Source organism: Candoia aspera, chromosome 10 (genome assembly GCF_035149785.1).
Source record: "Candoia aspera isolate rCanAsp1 chromosome 10, rCanAsp1.hap2, whole genome shotgun sequence".
NCBI classification, from domain to species: Eukaryota; Metazoa; Chordata; class Lepidosauria; order Squamata; family Boidae; genus Candoia; species Candoia aspera.
This window is the reverse complement of record NC_086162.1, coordinates 20,561,352-20,586,338: the sequence shown is the minus strand read 5'-3', so window position 1 is coordinate 20,586,338 and position 24,987 is coordinate 20,561,352. Positions and strand designations below refer to the sequence as shown.

General features: G+C 41.6%; 1 pseudogene; it reads left to right on the top strand.

The window, feature by feature from the left end:
* The first annotated feature begins 9,345 nt into the window (after positions 1-9,345).
* Positions 9,346-9,402, top strand: LOC134503757 (U6 spliceosomal RNA; annotated as a pseudogene).
* The last annotated feature ends 15,585 nt before the right edge of the window (positions 9,403-24,987 follow it).

Genomic DNA, 24,987 nt, shown 5'->3' with positions numbered 1-24,987 from the left:
GGAAGCACTTTTTCCCAACTGATGGAGTTTTGAAAAAGAGTCTCATTCATCTATAAATACCATTCTTTTTGTCTCTAAGCAAGAACTCTGAATAAACTAGTCCTAATACAGAAGGCTAGATACCACATGACACATGAAAATGCTTCTTTCTATTCCATTTTTAAAAATGTGTTAGTCTATTGTCCCAAGAGCAGGAAAAAGGCAATATTCCCAGATACTTTGGGGTCATGAATGTTTTAATTCTGTCTGAAAACTCCCTTAGTTGCAGTAGATGTTAGTTTTTTGCATATTATTACGGCATTGATTTTTTATTGTGTTGGCCACCCAGAGTTACTTTATGTGAGATGGGCAGCCATATAAATCATAAATACATGAGCAACCCAAACTTCATGGGTGTTTATCCTCAAGCTGACCCCAAATCATTTTTGCCACACACATTCTGGAAAAGAATTTTGATAATCCGGGATTAGGGCTTAGCAAATTGTGTGAATCCATCCATTCTGCCCTGACGTTTCAACACAGGGGTTCATGCACATACATAATGAGGTCACTTAAACTAGTGGTTGAATTTACATAGCATATTCAACTGCTTAATTTGAACCTTGCTTAGGGATTTTTCTGGGGTGGGTGGGTTAATACAACAACAAAGTGATTGTGTGTTGTGTGAATCCAACCATTGTGTATAGAGGTCTGTGTGTACGTACAGCTTGGAGCAGATTTCAAGCTCATGCCAGCCCAAACTGAAAACAGCATTTGTATTTCACGCAGCTCCTGGAGTTTCAACAATGTCTGCATTACCCTTTTTATATTTCTTTCTCTAAGCAATTCTGGGCTGGAAGATCTAGGACTTGAACAAATTTTATACAATTCACCTACTGTAGCATTGGGGAATATTAAAATGGTGGCCAGGTGTAGCTATCCGGAGTTGCTGGAAAAAAATTATCCTTCACAGATGTGTCTCCCATGGCCCACCATCCTAGGAAGGGACACCACCCCCACCCCATACCACCCCCACCCTCCAGCTCCCTGGGAATTTTCTACCCCTCCCTTGACAGGGAAATCTTGTAATGGGTCTGTCCTTGTAACACTTCACGGTTGCACAAAATTGCGTCAAGGATGTAAGCTGACTTCACCCATTATGACGTCCTTGGATGGTATAAATGCCATTAAGAGGAAAAATATATTCTGCACCTTACCATCCTTTATTGGCAAGAGGCATAGGGTGATAAGCCACTCCCTGTTTATAAATACCTCACCCAGATAATATATCCATCTCAGAGAACTCAGGCTGACCTGAACGGCATCTCGATGGCTCCCTTTGTGCTCGTCATCTTCACCATCATCCTTCTTTCTGTGGAAAGGTCTTCAGGACAAATAAGTATGTGGGGTTCTTTGGATGAATTTTCACTTCTTCTGATGCAGTTGTAGCTGTTTTCTACCAGAGATCCTAAGTTTTGAATTAGGAAGTTCTTTATCCCTCTTTGGAACTATCTCAGGTTGCACCAACCAAATACGCTCTGCAAGGCAGCAGACTAAGGTGACCAGCTTCAGGTGGCCTTATGGAAGGATGGGGAAGAAAGGAAGGTAGAATTGGATACCCTGATCCATCAGCATTAGGTGGTAGTTCAGGCAGCAGAGTATCTGGGATCAAAACTGCTACGTGTGGAAATGTGGATTGAGTTAGACCTCTGAACTGTACAGAGTACAGCATTGGCAGCCAGAGCATTTCATAATATCAGTCATCCTCACTGGGTTAGGCAGAAACTTTTCCTATGGAGAAAAATGCAAATCAATGGAATTCAAATTAAATGTTGAACCCAGTCAGAATCCAGGCAGATGGTTATGATCCTTTCTTATGTTATTGCTACTTAGGGGTTAGTATATGGTTTGACTTGGCTTGTTTTAAAGAAAGCTATATGCATATATAATTCAATCAGGTGTGTTCATCTGTGCATATGTTTCTGCTCCCCACCCCCAGGATAATGTCTGTATGTGTTTGTGGGTATGTGTACACTAAAAAGCACAAGTGCCTGTGTAGGTGCCCAATTGTCTCTCCCATTGGATATACAGAGGGAATTTTATTTATTTATTTAGGGGTTTGTTTGTTTTTTTGCTCTGCAGCCTTTCACCTGATGTGGTCCAGCTTTGGACTTGAATTTCCTTTTGATGGCTTCTCACTCCACACCAAACATGGTTATCTTCCTCTCTGTGTTCAGGGGTTTATCATGAGCCATTTACAAAATTTCTTTCCAACATTCTGCTGGGTTGGGAAGAATAAAAATGGAAGAGGACTAGAAAAAGCTTCCCTAGATCCAAGGTTGCCTTAAACTCCCTTGTTTTCTGCTCGTCTGGCTTTGCTCAGGGCGTTTGGAAGGAACCTCCTTAATGCTACCCATCCCACTGCTTCCAGAGTGCCACCACTCCCTGGGAGGGGCTTGTCTGAGACGTTTTTCAAATTACTTTCGTGGCCTGGGCTCAGAGGCCTCTTATCTGACCACTCTCTTGGTAGTGGCTTTGCCTCCTGTCCTTCAAGGCCATTCCCTCGGCCCTCTCCAGTTTCTTCTTTCACCAAATAGATCCTTTCCTTTAGCCTCCTTACAAATTTAGCTGTCAGTTTCCCAGACTGATCCACTGTGACCTCTGTCAGCTTTAGAACCCTCTGGTAAGAACTGTCTCTAAAGCAATATAACCTAACAGCTGAACAGAAGGTAATCGTTTTACAACAGTGGAAAACACAAAATGGCCAGGACTTTTCACATCTTCATGTGCATGTGTTTTTCTGAAATGTAGAAGTTTGCATTGATGTACAGGGATCCAAATTTTGTGTGTGTGTGTGTGTGTGTGAGAGAGAGAGAGAGAAAGAGAGAGAGAGAGAGGTCATTTGATCTAAAAATCAAGCTTTCTTGGGTGTGAACGTGCAAAGTAGATCCAGGCCATTTTAATCTGGAGGAAAGTATCTACTGGCTGTTGGAGGCCTTGGAAAACTTAATTGAAGCATATTTATGGGTCCAAGAGTCCTCTTCAGTATTAAGCTGTATTTATAGCATAATAACACAATTGAAATCTGAAGGAATCTCAAATTTGGTTACTTTTTAAAAAAATCCTTATTCCTCTCTCTAGAATGCTGTGAAACAGAAAATTTCAGTTCTTGTACGGAAATCACCTGTAAGACAAATCAGTCAGTGTGCTTAAGTGTTTCATCTTTCACCAATTTGTCAACAGGTAAGTGGTTTGATTTTCATGTTCACCTTTTCTATGATGTTGTACTTGGGTGAAGATATGGACAAATCTTTGGGCCATTTTGGTTTCAAATAAAGCAGTGTTTCTCAAACTTGGCAGCTTTAAAACACGTGGATTTCAACTCTCAGAATTCCGTCCAGAGGTCTTAAAGTTGCCAAATTTGAGAAACACTGATATACAGTGTGTCTTCGCTTTTCACCATAATCTGTTCTGATATATACTGTGTGTGTGTGTGTGTAAGTGTAAGTGTATGTGTGTATATATATATATATATGTATGTATGTATGTATGTGTGTATATATATATATATATATATATATATATATATATAAATATAAATAAATCTTTGTCTCTTATTCTGTGTGTGTATGTAATTTTTATTGAAAAAGAATTTTGTGCAAGATTAAAAAAACTACACAAAAATGAAGAAAAAAGTAGAAGAATAACATGTGAAAAGATAAAAGAAAGAGTGAGAAACATTAAAAGACTAAGGGGGAAAAAAAGAAAGATATCTAAAGAAGCAACTTCTGGTCTTCTTTGCAGCAGCTACAAACATGATTATTACCATTTCCACCCCTCCAAATTACATACCATGGTTCCCTTCTTCTCATAAACAACCCTTTTTAATCAGTAAATCCTGAGATCACCAATTCATTTTTGTCCATTGTCAGCAAAAAGCCCACAAAGTGTTCCAGTCTTTTATAAAAGTAGTAGTTGTTCTTTCCCTAATCAGACAAGTCAATTTAGCCATTTCAGCAAGTTCTACCATCTTCACAGTTCATTCCTCCATTGTGGGTATTTCTGTATTTTTCCATCTTTGTGCATATAGTAGCCTCACTGCAGCCACCATATATAAAACTAATCATCCATGGGTCTTTTCTAGTTGGCTATCCATAAGGTAAAGGTAAAGGTTTCCCGTGACATTAAGTCCAGTCGTGTCCGACTCTAGGGGGCGGTGCTCATCTCCGTTTCAAAGCTGAAGAGCCGGCGTTTGTCCGTAGACACTTCCGTGGTCATGTGGCCGGCATGACTACACGGAACGCCGTTACCTGCCCGCCAAAGCGGTACCTATTAATCTACTCACATTGGCGTGTTTTCGAACTGCTAGGTTGGCAGGAGCTGGGACTAGCAACGGGAGCTCGCCCCGTCACGCGGATTCGAACCACCGACCTTCCGATCAGCAAGCTCAGCAGCTCAGCGGTTTAACCCGCAGCGCCACCGCATCCCTTTAGGGTTAGGGTTAGGGTTAGGCTATCCATAAGTCATAGTAAAAAAAAAAAGCTCTGGTTTCAACTGAATATAAAATTTTAAAATTCTCTGCATCATCGTATATATCTGTATCCAGTATTTTTTCACTTTTTTGCAAGTCCACCATGCGTAGTAAAACATCCCTTTGTGCTTTTCACATTTCCAACAGTAATTTGAAGTACCTTTATACATCTTAGACAATTTCTCTGGTGACATCAGTACATCATTTTATTAAAAACCTCTTTTAAGTTATAAGACAATGTGTAATTCAAACCTTTTATATATATATAAAGAACTTCACTGAGTTTCAAAGTACAGTTAAAATACAAAATATAGAATACAGATAAGATAGAATACAGAACTAAAGAAAAAAGAAAAATTATAAGAGTGCAAAATTAGACAGAAAACAGAAAAAAAGAGTGACTTCCGACTTTCTCAAATACAGGTATAAATGCATATGATACAGATATAATATCATTAATTAAACCATAATAACATTATTTCTATAAAATCTAACCAGTTAATCATCAAAACCCAAAATCAACACTTTTCTTCAGACACAAGCAAATAATCCAAAAGTGGTTGGAAAATAGAAACAAATCCAGACACAGTATTTTCTCTTATCAATGCTGTTAACCGCCATTGGAGCCAATTCCATTAATTTAACTATCCATTTTTCCACTGTGGGGAAATTCAGACCTTTTAACCACATTTTCTCCCATTGATCCATTTGAATGTTATAACCAAAGCTCTTAGCCCATTTTATCATACATTCATTGACTTGTTCTTCTTCCATTTCAAATCTCAGCAGAAGTTTATACATTTTGGCAATCACATGTTCATCATTTGTGCATATATTTGTACATACATTTCAAATTTCATTTTATAATGTTCTATTCCTGGTGTTTTTATCTGTATTAAATCTTTCTCTTAATTGTACATATGAGAACCATTGAAAACTAAATCCCTCTGCAGTCAATTGTTCTCTCGATTTCATCTTAAGCTCTCCATTTTCCTGTACTAGCAAATCTTGATATGTTAACCATTTTATTTTGCCCGCTGTTTCTTTTCTATAAAACACTTCTTGAGCCAAGGCCAAGAAAAGTATTTTGGAGCATAGCCTGGGTTTGTATCTATTCCATATTCATAATATGGCATTCCTAATATAATGATTTTTAAAGTCTACATTAACTTTAATTTCATCATACCATAAAAAGCCATGCCACCCAAACCTTAGGTTGTGTTCTTCTAATTCTAACATCCTTTTACTTCTCAAAAGCAGCCACTCTTTCATCCAAACTAAACAGCAGGCTGCAAAATACAATTTAAAATCAGGTATTCCCAATCCTAATTCCCTTCATTTTTCCTAGCTGTAAAGGACTGCAAAGACCGCTGTACTGGTGGTCTTTGCCTGTCTGGATTCACACATAGCATAAAGGTAGAATTTGTTTAAATATGGTTTCCTGAATCATCTACAGTTGGCTTTCTTCATGTTGGGCTAAGATATAAACCATGGATTTCCAATGGCAATGGCAATATGCTCAAGCTATGTTATGACTTAGTGTATTGAGTGAATGCAAGCTAGGCATAGTGTATATTTAGACTACTGTATGCAGAGTAGGAGTGCTTTGCTTCACAGCAACTTCATGAGGCCTGTCCTTCATGATCCCTGTTCCTAAATAGCAAAGCTTTTTCACTCTGCATCACTCCTTAAGTATCATCCAACACTTCTAATAACAGCCAAAGACTACTCATATGTGGTTCTGGATCTTTCAGTCATTGCAACTGCCAGACAAGGCTGTTGGAGCAACGCTAAATAACATGATAAAGCAAATTGCATTGCTGCTGCACCTTGATGAGGCTAATAGCCTTAACTCACTGTAGAAAAACAGTTTATTAAAGGGAATCATAGTTTCCTTTGCAGCTCTTACCTTGTAGGCTACCTCTAGGTTCTTCAATATATATATTTAAATTTCTTTTTTTAATATACATTGAAATTTAAGTGTACAATCACTCCTAAGTTACAAATTGAGATCCATATTTTGATACATTTCACTGGGCATGATTTGCATTTTAACATTCAAAGACGTGTAAAATCTGGTGGATAATCCAAGTTCCAACGTTCAGATTTCATACAGGTGTTCACAATCTCTTTAAACATTCCATGGTATCACCAACTGTTCTCTTAGTCATCATTCCAAGCCTATGTTCACAGGGAGATACCAGCACATGCCATTTGACAGGGATAGGCATCCTTTTTACCGTCAAGGTCCATTTCATTCCTTTGTATTTAAGATTGGTCCAATCACATGTAGAGTATTGTGTCCAATTCTGGGTACCACATTTTAGGAAGAACATTGACAAGCTGGAGGACAGAGGACAGCAAAGGGGCTGGAAGGAAAAATTTATGAGGAATAGTTGGAGGAGATGGGTGTGATTAGGCCTGGAGAAGAGAAGGTTGGGGAGACATGATAACTGTTTTCAGGTATCTGAAGAGCGGTCTTGTAGAAGACAAGGCAGAAATTTTAGAGTTGTTCCAAAAAACAGGACAAGAAATAATGGATTTGAATTAGGAAGTAGAGTTTTGGTGGATGTCAGGAAACATTTCCTAAAGGTAGGAACTATTCACCAATTCAAAAACTGTTTCAGTAGGTGGTGGGCTCTCCTTTGATAGACATCTTTCAGTAGAGATTGGATGGCCATCTGTCAGGGATCCTGTAGTAGTGGTTTTAATCATTTCATCTCTCTCCAACTTCAGAATAGTCAGAATTTGGGCCATCAGTTTTCAGGGGTCAGGGTCAGCTGGGAGAGCGGGGGGTGGGTGGGTCTAAGGGTCACAAGGCCACAAACAAGGGATCTAAAAGCTACCTGGAGCTTTGGAGCTGCAGATGATTACATCTGGCTGATTCCATTGATAGAATTGGTTGTAAGACAGAGCCATGTGATGCTCAATTGATTATATTTCCTAATCATTATATTTTCCCAACTAGAACAACCAAGTAGAGGAAACTCCAGAAAGTGTGCAGAACCTAAAAATAATTTGACTGGCTCCTTCTATTTTGATTTTGGAAACGAACGATTTTTGGGCTTTAGTTCTGAAGTTTGCAAAACATCAGCATGCACAGCTCAGTATGAAGGTATGTAAACAACTTTTGAGTCTGATTTTGGTTCTGGTACTTTTCCTTTTGGAATGGTTGAAAAAAGAAATCTATGTATGGGAAAATTCCGATGGAAAGAAGTGACATCTTTTTAGTCTTTGAAGCTTACATCTAGAACATCTCAAAATGCATGGGCAAATCTATTCCTTTCCTAATTTGCAAAAGGAGAGGTAATGGGATGGTCTTAGATACATTGGGAAGAGAAGATCTAGATCCCTTGTATGGTTGTCAAAAGACCAGAAGTAAAAGGCCTGGCCACCTCTAACTGAAATCTCATCTACAAAATCAGCAGGTAAAATAAACAGGTAAAATCTTGGCTGAAGGAGTAACCTAGAGTGCCCAGGCCAACACTGGTCTCCAAAAGTTTTCTCTTCTAAACTAGGCAGAGTGGTGACTTCCAGATGTTTCAACATTAATCCCAGCTGGCACGGCCCAGTTTCAGTCTGCCTTCACTAAACATACCAACCAAAAAACTTATGTCACATAAATATGGCAAGCAAAATACCCTAAATACCCTTTAGAATGAGTTTTTTTTTTAATGTGAAATTTCTCATTTGACAATTTTTAAAAAGTCTTTTGAGATCTAGAAATGGTGATTATGCATTATAGGAATATATTTTCTTATTTTTGAGGCAGAATCAAAGATTTTCCCTTTGGGTCAGGGAACTTCCTGGAATTCCTTCTGGAACTGAAAGGGAGCAGAACCCAAGGGATATCCAAATATCAGAAAGACAAAATGGTTGGAAATCCAATGATTCTATGGTTTAGCAGATTCCCCAGGAGTGAAAAGTCTGGGAAAGGCAAAATAAACTGTTTGTCTTGACAGTCACTTTATGTTGATTATTTTGCTACATGAACTTGTTCTGTGACTTCCAGACCCTCCCATTCGAAGTTTTGAAAATGGGAAGTATTGCCCGAAATGTTACAGACCTGGATATAATAACTGCGAGGAGGATGGAACTGTGCTTTGCCTGGGTGATTTACAGAACTGCACTGAAGTTAATGGAGTAATCTCTGGTAAGCTTGCTTTATCATTCCTCTTTTAAACCTCCTTTGCTTTTAGCTATACTAAGCCAACCTCTGTCAGAGGCTTCATTTGTGAAAAGGCTGCTCAGCTCAGTGGTGGAGGTACTTAGGGAATGCGCCACAGGCATGGAGGCATGTGCCTACCAGTGAGATATGTACTTTATTGTTTTAGTCTTTTGACCATATCAAGTATGAAATAAAATAAAATAAAAAGCCATTATAAACATACATGTAAAAACAAGTAGATACAAGTATTCATTTATTTACTTAATTTTATATCCCACCTTTATTATTTTTATAAACAACTCAAAACTCAGTTATTTTATAAATAACTCAAGGCGGGGAATATACCTAATCCTCTTTCCTCCTCCTATTTCCACCACAACAACAACCCTGTGAGGTGCATTGGGCTGAGAGAGAGGGACTGGCCCAAGGTCACCCAGCCAGCTTTCAAGCCTAAGGCAGGACTAGAACTCTCATCCACGCCTGATTGGCTCTTGGGCTGAGAGAGAGGGACTGGCCCAAGGTCACCCAGCCCAGATACAAGTAAAACTGTAATACAGATTCGTATCAAACCATCACCCCTACAGTCAACTGTATATGTTATATTTAGTATATTATATAAATATATAAATATATAATATAAATACATAAATGCATATATTTAGCATATGTGCTTCGGCAGCACATATACTAAAATTGGAACGATACAGAGAAGATTAGCATGGCCTACCAGTGGGGAAACGGCCAATCTCCAAACAGCTAGCACCAGGTCAAAACCATTCCCAAAACTTCAGTTTATTAGAATCTCCTCTGCCTTTCCTTCCATCCAAACCTGCACAGTATTCCCTTCCACCATAGCTTATCTTTGCCTTTTTTTCTGAGCAGGCTTGCACATTTCCAGACAAAGATGCTCACATCCCACATTTTTATTTTTTAAAACAGCACAAATCCCATTTGCAGCCATTTTTTTGGATGGGGGGAATCAGGCTGGCAGCTGGCACTTTATTTTGCAACATGCCATTTTAAAATATTTTTTAAAATATTAAGATTAATATTGAATAATGTTCAATAATAATGAAATACTAAGAAAAATCAGGCCACTTCAGGGACAGCTAGGTGACCTGGCCTGAAAGTTAAGCATCCTCAGTCTTGGTTAATACTTGGAAGGGGAATCATTTGGAATCATCAATTCAAGTCATTAACCAAAGACTAGGGATAGTAAATACTGTATTGCATTAAATTAATAAAGTAAAATAAATTTTATATCAAGTTAAGATATGAATTCTAAAACCTCAGTTTTGGATGTGGCACAATTCCATGTATAAAATTGTAGTTGAACAATGGTTTCCAATTAAAATTAAATTCCATGTTCGATTTAATTTTTAAATACAAAGTTATTCTAGACAGCATATAGTTTTTAATGACTGTTGCTGCCATACTTTTCATGTACTGCTGTTATTGGGAAGAAAGAAGAAAATGTTCAAGACAGCCTTATCTTCTAATAATAAATGATGACTTCTGTTTTGTTAATCCACAGCTGTATTATTTAATTATTTAATTATTTAATTTTTATCCCACCTTTATTATTTTTACAAATAACTAAAGGTGGGGAACATACCTAATACTCCTTCCTCCTCCTATTTTCCCCACAACCACAACCCTGTGAGGTGGGCTCGGCTGAGAGAAGGGACTGGCCCAAGGTCACCCAGCCGGCTTTCATGCCTAAGGCGGGACTAGAACTCTCATACCACGCCTGATTGGCTCTTGGGCTGAGAGAGAGTGACTGGCCCAAGGCCACCCAGCCGGCTTTCAGGCCTAAGGCGGGACTAGAACTCTCATACCACGCTTGATTGGCTCTTGGGCTGAGAGAGAGGGACTGGCCCAAGGTCACCCAGCCGGCTTTCATGCCTAAGGCGGGACTAGAACTCTCATACCACGCTTGATTGGCTCTTGGGCTGAGAGAGAGGGACTGGCCCAAGGTCACCCAGCCGGCTTTCATGCCCAAGGCAGGCCTGGAACTCTCAGTCTCCTGGTTTCTAGCCCAGCACCTTAACCACTACCTTTTTTTCTTATTCTTTTATTCTTATTCTTATTCTACCTTTGGTATTTCAAGAAGGGTGTTTGTACTCATAAATCACTAGGAACATTTTGGGTGAGATTGATAGACTATTTATACCACATTGGTTTCAGTGTTTCAGATGTCTGGACTGTGAAAGAAAAAAAAATATGAATCAATTTGACATTATGCAATAGACTATAGACTTGTACTTCAAATCTGAGTAGAAGATATTGTAGATAGTCAGGGAATCAGACAACCACTTCATTATAGACCTTTAAAAAAAGGTGAAGAATGTACCTGCTGAAGAATGTACCTGCTTTGTGGGTGGGTGGAGGGTCCAAAAAAGACAAGCCAAATCAAAACTTTATAACGATCATTGACCAGAAATGTGAAAAAGGTGTGATGGGCAGCTGTGACCACCTGATCAAAGCTCTGTCCTTTATTTCCGCATGTGGTTGTGGCCACCAGCTTGATTTCTCTACTCCACCCCCGTTGATGCCTCTGCCCTTAGTTTAAAAACCTCTCATTCATTGGGTGAAAAAACAAAGTAGAAATACTTTTAACAAGCCCACAAAATAATTCCTTGTTTCCTTCTGCCTTAGGCCACACCACACAAATCCCGTTTGCTGCAAAAGGTTGTGCCTCTGCATCGGTCTGCAAGATTAAACCAGATCAGTCCTTCTTCTTCGGGGCTTTAACATACTCATTTAAAAGTATTAAGTGTTCTGAAGCCAATAGTGCTCTTGCATCGTTGCGACGCCTGGCTTTTAGTCTGGATAGGAAGGACCTCGGCCCGCAAATGACTTTCTTCTTTCCATGTATCCTTGGCATCTTTGCTGTGAAAATTCTCTCCTAGTTAAGTCAAAGGTAGCTGGCAAATGCTTTAAGGAGGGTTGGGTTGGGGTCATTTCACACTCATTTCAAGAAACCATTATTAAAAAGCAAGCATTCTTCAAACGAATAAACGAACTGTAGTTATCTCGATTGTGAGGTTGTGATGCATACGTTTGGGTGGATCGGTTGATCTTCTGATTGTCTCAATTTTGTACATGTTCAGTAATAACCACTCTATTTAATTTCCACATCATTTTTTTAAAAATCCTCCCCCAACCAAAATCACCATGTATTTGCATACACAGCTGCACAAAAGTTGCATATTTTGTATTCAGTGTTCTGTAGCATGCATATTTTTTTCTAAGATGCATATGTATTGAGCTGAGAACTATATTACAAAATTCAGAAGAGGGCATGCTTAACTGTGTTCCAGTCAGCATTTTAGTCAAGGAAGTGCCAATTCAGTTGGTTTGCTTAAGAATCAGACCAGACCAAACTCTTCCCCCACCACTCTCCTTCATCCTTTGCAACTAGAGAGCAAGGAGAAAATGACTTACTCTGACCCCATTTTTGAACTGTGAAGGCAGAGAAATAGGATTATGGTTGCAAATAAAGAAATGTACGCCGCAAAATCTCATATATCTCTGTTGCAGCTCTTAACTCTTCCCAAAGTTTCCATGCACTGGTAATTTTTTTAATGCTCTTCAAGGATAAAAAGGAAAAATTATTAGCTAAATGGGAAGTGTTAATTGCATTTAATGTAAGTAAGTTTTCATTCCATTAATGTGGAATTAAAGGGAATGTTGTTTATGTCCTGCCCCTGTTCATTTCTTTGCCCCATTTCCTCTCTCTCCCCGAGGCTGAATGCAACTTTGCTTAACTCCAGTGTATTTCCCTTGAAGTCAAGGAGATTTAGGTGGGTAGTGATGAATATATTCCATTGACCGTGGTGGCACTAAACCAATGATTTTGCTTAAAGCAGAACAATAAAGTTGGTTAATAGAGTAACGTTATCTAGGTTTTCACAGCCGTCATTTCACATTCCAAAACAATTGATCCATCCAAAAATAATTTATCTCAAAATAGAGCCTTCTCACACTTGAGTTCCAATCAATCTATATTTATGTACATGCACATCCTATCAGAGTTTGGCTAGTATATTTATATAACGTGTTGCTTTAATTATTGTTGTCAAAACTTGTCATTCAAATGTCGCAATCACCGTTGAACTAGACCAACATATTTTGGTCTGTATGAGACCACTGTTTGCAGACATTTGCTTCTCTGGAAAGACAACCTCAATTCCTGTTGCATTTTTCCATGTTTCACAAATTGCATCTCTCAGTGGAATTGTCAGGATGTTAAAATAAAAGTAATCAGAGATTAACCCTCCAGCCTTGGTGGTGTTTTTTATTCATAAAACTTCCAATTCATCTTTTTTACTTTCTTCCTTATCCTTGTCCTTTGGGAGAGTCTGGAGAGTTCACACGTTGCACCAAGCCAAAGCCATGGTTTGTTTTAATGCTGGTTTGTTGATTCACACATTACATTAAGCCATCAATCCTAATGAATAAACTCCAACAGCAGGATTCACACATAGCGCTGAACAATTATGCCTTTTGACTGGCTTGGGTTTAGAGTATTGTGTGAAAGTAGTCAGTATGGTAATTCATTTTATCAAAAATAAATAAAGGATTCTGATTTTTGTGTCTACGTCTGATCTAGGAATATCATGCAGGATTGTTTTGACATTCAATTGGGAACTACTTCTAAGTTGATATATAGATAATTACATTGATATTATTGACTAGGTTCTCATATCAAATTAAGCCACAGCTTGCTTAATCATGGTTTGCTGAATAAAACATAATTGGCTGCGTTGATGAGTTATTTATTTATTTATTTATTTGATCAAATTTGTAACTGCCCATCTCCTCCCGCCAGAGGGACTCTGGGCAGTTTACAACAAAATAATAAAAAAAACAATAAATATATAATAAAATAAAATATAATAAAATTCCAGTATAAAAGTGCACTATAAAACAATTACACATAGCTACTAAGTATAAATAAAGGCCAGATGGCTGTGATCTCATTCAGTCCTTGCATAGGAGGGGCACTTCAAGGCACTAGCCAACCCCACATATGACTATTCTCCTTCCTGCCCCAAGCCCAGTGGCAGAGCCAGGTCTTCAAATTCCTCCAGAAGGCTAGGAGCAATGGGGCTAACCTCACTTCCGGGGGCAAGATGTTCCAGAGGGTGTTAAGCTCACCCACCCCAAAAAACATTTTGATCGCCATGAAATAAGAATCCAACCACAATGGAGCTGATCTTCAGAAGAAGCTTCAGCTATTTCCCACCCAAAGTACTAATATTTATTTACTTATTTATTTATCTGATTTCTATAGCCACCCATCTCAGCGAGTGACTCTGAGCGGCTTACAACAATAAAACTATAAAACAATTAAAACAGTTACAATTAAAACAGTTAAAATATAAAATAAATACAAAATAAATATACATGGCTGCCAAGTGAGCAATGCATGGATGTTAATACAGCCAAGAGACGGGACCATCCACACGCTCAAGGCCCCAGGCCCAGGCACAAAGCCAGGTCTTCACGGCCTTACGAAAGGCCAGCAGGGTCGGGGACATCCTAATTTCTGGAGGGAGATGTTCCAGAGGGCAGGCGCTATGGAGGAGAAGGCCCGCCTTCTAGTTCCCACCAGCCAACACTCCCTGGCTGATGGGACCCGCAGCATACCCAACCTACTAGATCAAATTGGACGGGCAGAAACAACTGGGAGTGTCCTAACAGTGAGACACACACTGAGATGAGGAGTAGTTCTCTAGTGTTTATTACTGCTACATAAACAGAATCCTAACAAACTGAAGAAGCGTGGGAAAAACCCAGACATATAAACCCCAAAAGCTAAGGCAGGTCTGATCTGTGTCTCTTTGAATAGCTGCTTAATTCCTCAGTACTACGCATGTGTTTTCCACCCTGGATGGGGGCCTCCTCCTGCTTGCCATGAGTACTCATGACAGGGAGAAGGCGGTCCCTTAGGTAACCTGGCCCCAAGCCATGAAGGGCTTTAAAGGTGACAACCAGCACTGTCATGAGTAGTGATGGCGAGCTAGAAGGGGCCTCTATCCAGGGGGAAAAACGCATGCGTAGTACTGAGGAATTAAGCAGTCATTCAAAGAGACACAGATCAGACCCACCTTAACTTTTGGGGTTTATCTGACTGGGCTTTTCCCACGCTTCTTCAGTTATTCTGTTTTATGTAGCAGTAATAAACACTAGAGACCTACTCCTTGTCTCAGCATGAATTCTGACTGTTAGGACATCAATCCTAACAAACTCTTACTCCCATTGAAAGAGGGAGGAACAAAGAAAAATAAAGGAGAGACATTTGGAAAATGTCTTCGGAAAACCAGGAAATTCAGCAAGCCATCCAACAATTGGCAGCAGCCTTTCCTGTGAAAGTTTGCACCGATCACAAGAATTTACAGCTTCTACAAAACACCAGATCTCTCACCCCACGCCAAATCAGATGGAGCCAGTTTTTCTCCCATTTCAATTTTGTTATTTCTTATGTTCCCGGGGCGCAAAACTGTTTGGCAGATGCCCTGTCTCGATCCATTCAGACAACCCCCGCCACTCACCAGGAGGTACAGGCTACTATATTACAACCTCACAACTTTGATCAGTCTATGAGGGGGAACCAAACAGAGATTTAGCAGCAGGCAGACAAGCAGAGGACCTATTTACAAGAGTCAGAGCTCAGCAGCAACAAGACCCGTATGCCAGGGCCAGGATGGATGACCTCCAGAGGGACCCACAAGACACTGCCTCACCATTCAATGTGGAGGCAGGAATCCTCTGGCATAGCGGGCGATTATACATTTCCCCCTCATAGAGGGAAGAGGTACCAAGACTTTGTCATGACCATCAAACAGCAGGCCACAGAGGTGTTTTCAAAACTCTCCATAGAGCTCTGAGAGACTACTGGTGGCCTAAGATGACTGCAGACATAAAGGGCTACGTGGCTTCCTGTCATACCTGTAGACGAGCCAAGCCTCTCTCAGGGAAGCCCACAGGACTCTTGCAACCCCTACCCATCCCCAGTCAGCCTTGGGATACCATCTCCATGGATTTCATCACTGATTTACCCCCGGTCCAGGGGCTGACTTCCATACTAGTGGTGGTGGACCTTTTCACAAAAATGGCTCATTTTATTCCATGCAAGGGCCTCCCATCTGCACAAGCCATAGCGCAGTTGTTCATGGACCATGTTTTTAGGTATAGAGGCATGGTAAATCACTTGGTGAGTGACAGAGGCCCTCAGTTCACTTCCAGGTTCTGGAGGGCGCTTTTCCAGTCATTAGGGGTCCAGATCCACCTATCATCGTCTCATCATCCGGCTAGTAACGGGAAAGCTGAGAAAATTAACCAATGGTTACAGCAGTATCTCAGGTGTTACACCACTTATCAGCAAGACAATTGGCCAGCCCTACTCCCCATGGCAGAATTTACATATAATAATTCTGTACAGTCCTCTACCAAGATGTCTCCTTTCCAAGCACTCTACGGGGTTAACCCTTGGGTGTTGCCCACCTCTTCCCAGCAGGGAGCTATTCCAGCTGCGGCTGATTTTCTTAAAGAGCAACAAGCCACACAGGAGTTGTTAAAGGAGCAGCTGAACAGGGCAAAGACTGCTTACAAGAGGGCTGCAGATGCTCACAGACAGGAAGGGCCAGCGATTGCGGTAGGAGACAAAGTGTGGCTCTCTACCAAGTTTTTGACCTCTACCAGACCCTCCAAGAAGTTGGACTCTAAGTTTGTGGGCCCCTTCACTGTGGTACAGCAGATAAATCCAGTATCTTATCACTTAAAGCTGCCAGCATCCATGAAAATCCATCCAGACTTTCACAGAGACTTGCTAGCCAAGGACCCTCCCCCAAGTGCCTTACAATTGCAACTGCCCCCCCACCTCCAGTAATTGTGGAGGGGGAGGAGGAATATGAAGTTGAGGAAATTTTGGACTCTAGGAGGAGGGGAAGGGGCATCCAATATTTCATACACTGGAAAGGGTACCCTGAGGAAGAGCGCACGTGGGTGAATGCCAGAGATGTACATGCTCCAGCACTGGTTCATTGATTCCATCAGCTTTTTCATCACAAACCGAAGCCTCACACTCTACCAGAGATTTCTCACTTGGCTGAGCAAGCAGAGGAATCCCAAGCAGAGGAGTTCGTAAGTTTGCAGTTTCCACCCCTGCCTGAAGCCTTGACACCAGTAACCCGAGGTGGAGGGGGGGGGGAACCGCAGCCCTCCACCTCGGGTTTGCATTTCCCAGGGGGGAGGGGGGACGACTCTTCTAATTATCTAGCTATTTTCCAGCAGCAGCCACCTGGGCCAGAAGAGTTATCAGACCTGGAGAGCAGCACTGATTTGTCCTTGGAGGAGTTTTCCTTTGAAGACTTTCCATCATTGCCCAGTTCCCATGGGAGCTTAGAAGGAGACATAGACTCTTATCAAACCTCTGGAAGGGAGGGGGCTGAAATGGAATGTGAATCTGGAGGGGAGGGTGATGTCATGAGTACTGATGGCGAGCTGGAAGGGGCCTCTATCCAGGGGGGAAAACGCATGCGTAGTATTGAGGAATTAAGCAGCCATTCAAAGAGACACAGATCAGACCCGCCTTAACTTTTGGGGTTTATCTGTCTGGGTTTTTCCCACGCTTCTTCAGTTTGTTAGGATTCTGTTTTATGTAGCAGTAATAAACACTAGAGACCTACTCCTCGTCTCAGCGTGATTTCTGACTGTTAGGACAAGCACCTTGAATTGCACCCGGAAGCACACCGGCAACCAATGCAGCTCATGTAGCAGTGGTGTTACATGTGTCGAGTACCCGACACCATTTACTATCCGTGCAGCTACATTCTGCACCAGTTGAAGCTTCCGAATGCTCTTCAAGGGCAGCCCCATGTAGAGCGCATTACAGTAGTCCAGACTGGAGGTCACAAGGTCATGAGTGACTGTGAGCAAAGCCTCTCGGTCTAGGAATGGGCGCAGCTGGCGCACAACCCAAAGGTGTGCAAAGGCCCTCCTAGCCACGGCTGCCACCTGCTCTTCGAGCAGGAGCCGTGTGTCTACGAGGACCCCCAGATTGTGCACCAGGTCTGTCTGGGGCAGACAACATAGTAGAAGGCCCTACCTCCTGTGATTCTCCAGAGTCTTCCTCAGCATCTTTTTACTTGAAGAGCTATGGATTGATCTAAACTTGGGAAAATCTTTACTTTATTGGCACAACATGTTTATGCAGGCCACTTAAAGTCCTAGCAGCTATATTTGCAGGGCCTGACAAGGGGTAGTGCATTTTTTGGTGTTCCTTTTCCTTTTTGTGGTTGGGGGCCCTACCAGAGGACCATGCTAATGTGCATCTCTTCAGCTAGCAAAAAAGTATGCTGGTATAAATTGCATTGCTCTGACAGCCAAGCTGTAATTTATCTCAGGAACAAAGTTGGTGAGCAGTGCTGACCTGACAGATTTTATGCCCGTTCATTTAAAAGCAGCAATTGGTAGATTCCCCTGGTTTTGTTTCCCCATACTGGCTGGGGAATTCTGGGAGTTGGTCCACGTGCCTTACAGGTGCCACATTTGAGAGACACTGCTGTACACGTTTTTGGCCATTTTCCAGTGGTGAATGCAGGAGGCCATTTAGAACCTGGGCATCTCACAAGCCTGGAAAACGTCTTCTGTTTCAGTTAACTTTCTGGAACTTGATTCTCCAGATGTTTGTTCTCCATATGATGAGTACAACTTCTAGGATTCCACCTGAGAGGGCAGGCCAACTGGGGTTGCTGGCAATTGCCGCTCAGCATCTGGAGAGCTAAAACTTATCATTTACTCTGTGCAGAGAGGGCAGGGTGATAAACACAAGGTTTCTTTTTCCAAAGAACCATCATATCTCTCACATCCCAGAGATATATCTAGAAGCATAGATAGAAGAAACATCCTTGGCATTGTTCAGTTTTCTGTTGCTCCTGCCATGACTGTTTTCTGTTGCATTAATTTATAATTACATGGCTATCCCATCCTTCTTCTGGGCCCCTGAGAATTTACACCATTTAGGTGAATTCAAATGGTGAGCAAACTCTTTTTGGACCATGGTGTGCATATCAGACCTGAACTCATAAAAAAATTGATTTGAATCATATTTTCTAAAATACATATTCTGATCCATTTGATAATGATATTGTTTGCTTCAGAAGAAATCCCCTTCTTCCAGTTACACTGATCACTATGAAAGTACAAGTCATCTAGATAACGTGATAGGAGAATATGGTATAAAATGAAACCCTACAATATCGTTCCATTATTACTCATTACCCTTCCATTAAGATATAAGTTCTTAATGGACACGGATTGTATTGTGCATTCTGTCTCATCTCATATTTTATTAAAAGTGTTGTGCTGTGTGCATAATATATAAATGTGGGATGTACCATTACAGCGAGAAGGTTCTTCTGAGGGACTTGGCATTAGGCAGAGAATAAAATGTTTGCACTGAGCACTCAAGTCTTTTTCAGATAAAGTACATGATATAAAGTTGGTCCTTGCTGCAGAAAAGGCCTAATACTATTGGCAGCATTTAAAGAGAAAGAGATAGTCAAGGCATCAGGTAAATCTTCAGCTCTAGAACATCATCCTCTATCCCAGGGCTTCTCGACCAGGGTTCCATGGCATCCTAGGGATCCACGAGAGGTCACTAGGGGTTCCCTGGGAGACCACAATTTATTTAAAAAATTATTTCAGACTTGGGCAACTTCACATTAAAGAGATACATTCCATTCTTTATTTTTAATTTAAGAACATGAATGTTCTTAATTAGTGTGTATATACAGGCCTACCCATGAAACGAATATAATAATTTTGTAACTTCTGGCCTCTCTTTGAGCCTGAATGTGCAGGGGTTCCCCGAGGCCTGAGAAATATTTCAAGGGTTCCTCCAGGGTGAAAAGGTTGACAAAGGCTGCTCTATCTTTTTGATGGTCATGAGTGCTGATACTTGTTTAGCTTAACAATAGATATACAAAAAGAGAGTATCGCTGCTTCCTTCCTCACCTCCCACAGAAACGATCTTATCCAGGTGTGGAAGATAAAGCAGAAGTGGTGATGGCAAAGGGGTTTCCCCCCCAAAAAAGTAAAGATGGTGGCCATATCCATGCAATTCAAACACTGGTCCTTTCACATAGGTCATAAAAAGAAAACTCCCCTAGCAAATTTTCCCCATACAGAATTCTCCTGTTAACCCTTTGGTCTTGTCCAAGAAAGCACAGGCCTACCTACAAAGTAGTCTTGGGTGAGTTACTTGCCCAGGTCTTGGACAAGTTGCCATTCAAGTGCTTTTTTAAGGTAGCAGAAAATGGTAATTATTATATATATGGGGAGCAAGCATATCCCCTGTGCTTCATCATCAAAGAACATCACATAAGCTGTGCCCCGCTGGACTGGCTCATCTGGTGCACCACTAATCTCCCAGTCGCCTCAAGGCTCAGAACCATGGATCACCAGGACTTCCATGAATTGTTCCAACCCGTTTTTTGAAGCCAGTCAAGCTGGTAGTCAGCCCCATATTTCATGGTAAATGAAGCCCATTCTAATGTTTATCCTCACCTCATCCATTGCATCATCTTGATCCCATAGGAGGGGTTGATAAAATCTATATGGTAGCTATGACCATGCAATCAAAGCTCTGTCCTTTTTACATGCAACATCACACCATACACATAACAAAGAAGTGGACCGATCACACAATTGTGGCCACCCTCTTGACTTTTTTGACACCCCTCCCCTGAATGGCCCTAGGGAGATGTCAGGCCCAGCCCAAGAACTTCAGAGAATCAGTCCAGCCAAACTTCAGTTCTTTATTTGCTCACACCGTACAGACAGAATCTTGCCAGACGAAAGCAACTCTACCTAACCTCAGGGGAAATAACCTGGAAAGGCTCTAGGGCGGGACTATCATGAACCTCTTAGTCTTCCCACATTCCAATCCTAGACTGTGTCTCCTTTTCTCTTGCCTTCCTCCTTGAAATGTGCTCCATGCTCCCTGAGAACCAGCAGCATTACAGAAACCCACCACAGGGAAGGGAAGCGGTGTAATCTGACCTACTCAAGACAGAACCATCAGATCAAGGAAGTCCAGCAACTCCTGCCTTGTTAATTTCATGCCAATAGCTTGTGGATGTTTGTTATATTGTCTTCCAGAGGCATTCTTGGAAAATGAAGATGGCTTCCCTTCTAGTTATTTCCCTTCAAGCAAAGGGTTCTGAAAATGAAAATGAAAAGGGGAACTGGGATCAGGTATAATACTTCCCATTGGGGCCTCCAGGCCCAGAGAGCCACTGTGGTGCCATGGACTGGGGAGACCCAGATTCTGGTCTCCCTGCTGCTACTAGATGACTTTCAACCCATCATTTTCAACCCACCCTACCTCACAGGGTTGTTGCTGTGGGCAAAAATGGGAGTTGAATGGGCACTGTATGCTTCCTTGAATTTCCGAATGAAAAGCAGGACAGAAACCTAACAAGCAAATAAATTTGCCCCACCATGCCAGATACTAACTCTGTCTTTATTATTTAATTAAATATTACGAGAGAGATTTGGCTAGCATGAGATTTTTTCCATACTTCAATAACATAAAACGTAAAGTTTCAAAACATTTAAGTACTGCAGAGCTCTTAACGGTCAGACTTTATTTTTTAATCCACTTTCTCACTGCAATGCACTTAGCCATTGGATTGGAGCCAGACTGTGCGTAGCATGTAATGTTTTTCCCAACTCCAGTTCTGCAGAAGTACGTAAGGGTACGCTGGATCAATATCCCAACACTCTTGACTTGTATTTCCTAAAAATGTAGAAGAAGGAGGAGGGGCGGGGGTGGGGTAGGAGAGAGAAAAGCATTGAAGATTTAACCCCCAGAATTTGGAGGAATTTCATACAGTATGAATACAGTATTCATTTTAATAAATAATATTTTAAAAGGTTGGAAATGATCAAATACGTGAGCACAAATCATTATTTGCCAGGAAAAGCCAGCAGGTCTATTTGTCTTGGGAACGATTCTGGGTGATTTGAGCAAAGACATTTAGAAGACGTCATTCAGCTCTGCCACGGGAAAACTCTTTTGAAACTGGCATCAGAATTCTGTCAAATGACAAAGGCCCAACCATCATCAGGGACAAAACCCTCCCAAACTCTCTCCTGAATTTCAGAGCAAAGAAAAAGCAGCATCTGGACTGACAGAGAGTTAAAAGAATCCCAAGCTGGGTTTGACTCAATTGTCAGTTTGGATTTGGGATCCCTCCCTTGAAAGGTTTGATACCTGGCAACTCTGACGGTACTTCTCACCTTGTCAAGATTGGGCAACCAACTTAAATGGACAGCTGCAGGGTGTCTGCACCAAGCAATAAGCCTTATGCAGCTGGCGAAGTGGAATATGGTCTGCCAAAGTTGATGTGGGTTAATAAATGTAATTGTTTTTAAGATGACACAAGACTCTTGGCTGGCTTTGATGCAAAAGGCATGGCTGCCCCTATGGAAAGTTGCTATGTCACCCCTGTAACTTGGCCACAGTCCTTTGAAGGTGGAGGGAGGGAGAGGCAGAGGGTGGAGAGATGATTTGATACCTCCTCCCTCTTTCTGAGAAACATTTGGCTGCCTTCTCTGTAAAGGCAGACCAGCTATATCAGATGCAGAGCCTTTGATGCATTCAACAAGCTTCCCAAACCAGCTCTGATTTCAGCCCCCAACAAACATCTGGCAACATGGAGGCGTCTTTTGTCATCTGCCTTCTCGCAGCATCCATTACTTTGGGTGAGTATCTTTGTTTGGGATGATTTATGATTGAAGGGTTCTTCTTCTGGCCGATGAGTTCCAACCCTTCCATGGTCCTGGGGAAAGAAGAAATGGCTAGTGTTCATTAACTTGCTTTGAAGGATTTTTCCCCCCTTTCATCTCATCATCTCATCCACTGCAGAGGGAAATAGGTGGTGACCTTTGATCATAACATGTTGACACAGGACTAGCTCTGCCATTAAGAAGGGTGGAAGGATTTGCTTCAGTCGATGCCATGGGTATGTTTCGATGTGTGTATGTGTGAGTGTGTGTGTGCATGGAATAGAGGCAAAATGTGCTGCCCAAGTGGCACCACAAGACTTCATAGTATGTGTGGACCGGTCAGACTGTTGATGCTGGATCACATGCATTCACAACTATCTCTGGAGACTTTGAGGGCTGAGGACTATGTGCTGCTGGATACTTGCCAAGTGTCCAGGCAGAAACACCCCAACTTGAGAGGCAAACTTGTGGCAATGCTCGTTTTAATCTTTCCTTTTTATTTTCATGTTTTATTGATTTTATTGTAATTTCTTTGTTTGATTGTTGAGAGCCGCCCAGAGTTGTTGAGAATTGAGCAGCATACAAGTTAAATAAATAATAATAATATTGCTGGATCACATGCACGTTTAGACTGGATTTGGCATTTTTATCTACCTAACGAGTCCTTCCCAGGGACACGGGATATTACCATCATCATCATCATCATCATCATCATCATCATCTAACTTTGGCAAAGAAAGGAAAAGAGAGGAAAGGACGAAGGAGAAAAGGGAAAGAAAAGGAAAATGATTCATTCTTTTACTCTTGTTTTCTCCACCTTTAGGGATGTCTCGGGAATGTATGATTTGTCAATCAAGTGGAAGGAACTGCCAAGGGAGTAAACAACTCTGCCCTACTGCTGAAGACAAATGTGGAATAGTTCTGCTGGAGCGGCCTTTTGGTAGGTGCAAACCTCTCAAGCCAGCAGCAGGATTCAGCGTGCAGCAAATCAGCATTGTTCTGAATGGTCTCTGCTACGGGCCGGGTCGCTTTTATCCTGCAGGCTAAGAAATGTACTGAATCAGCGCCTGTGGTTTCATTACCTGGGCTTCCCAGTTTTGAGGAAAGGGATATATTTTTTTGGGTGCCTGTCAATTAGTACCCTAAACAGATTTTTGCTGGGATGGCTAGAAACAGTAAAGACCCTTCAAAAGTACTTCAAACACTTATAGTACATGCTTTTCTAGATTCATGCTATTCTTTTGCCAGGGAGGGAGAGAGGGGTGTGTGTGTGTGAAGCACAGCTGAGACACCCCTGTCTCTCACTGGTCATCACAGAGCATCGTGGTGATAGCTGCCTCCATCAACTGCCAGCTTGGCTAATCACAGCTGGAGAGCAGGGAAGGAAATCAGAGAGAGACGGCCTCCAGTTTTATTGCAATGTCAATGCCAGGCTGTGAGTCACAGCAGTGGGCAAATATGCAGGGGAAATGATGGAAGAAAAGTGGGACAGATTGGCCCTGCAGGAACATAGGCCGAAGCTCTCTCCCATTCAGGGTAGGCTGAATTCACCCAGTGCCTGGGTTAATGGAACAACAGTTGCATTCATGTTGTATGTCATACACAAGGAATGATATTACGGCTTCATCTGGTAGCCTGGGGCAGACCACAGGCTCAGGCAATGACAGGGATCCCACACAGAGCTGAACCATGAACAACCCAACCACTGTGACCTTGTCTAATATGCTGTGCAAACCCAATCAAGAGTTTGTAAAACCAGCACTCCAGCTCTGAAGGATTGCTGAGCATCAAGAATGTTGAAAGTCTCTATCCAATTTCTAGACCAGGGTTTCTCCACCAGGATTCCACGGCACCCTCGGGTTCCGCGAGAGGTCCCTAGGGGTTCTCTGGGAGATCACGATTTATTTAAAAAAATATTTCAAACTTGGGCAACTTCACATGAAAGAGGAAAGTTTCATTCTTTATTCTTAGTTTAAGAACTCTGTGAATGCGTATAGACAGGCCTACCCATGAAACAAATATAATAATTTTGCAACTTCTGGCCTCTCTTTGAGCCTGCATGTGCAGGGGTTCCTCGAGGCCTGAAAAATATTTCAAGGGTCCCTCCAGGCTCAAAAGGTTGAGAAAGGCTGTTCTAGACAGACAAACTGGGTAGTAGCTTTCTCTAAATTGTTCCAGAGGAAGGGGAAATTGTTTAGAAGTTGGAGACCACTGGAGGAGGGGACAATTTGGTGAAAAACAGCATGTTCACATGCACTTCTATTGTCCGGTTGTGGCTGCAATCTTGACTCCCACCCCCACCCCATGCCTTTGGCTCAAGACAATGCAGTGGGTGTGGTCAGGGTAAAAGTTAGAAAGGGTTTTGTTGAAATGTAATGCCTTTAACGAAACACAATCAATATGCTTTCTCCCCATGTAGTTCATAATTCTCTCATTTTTTAGTTTTCCTTTTTTTAAAGGAGGTTTTATTTTATTGCTTTATTTCATTTTGCTTGAGCTTTTGACA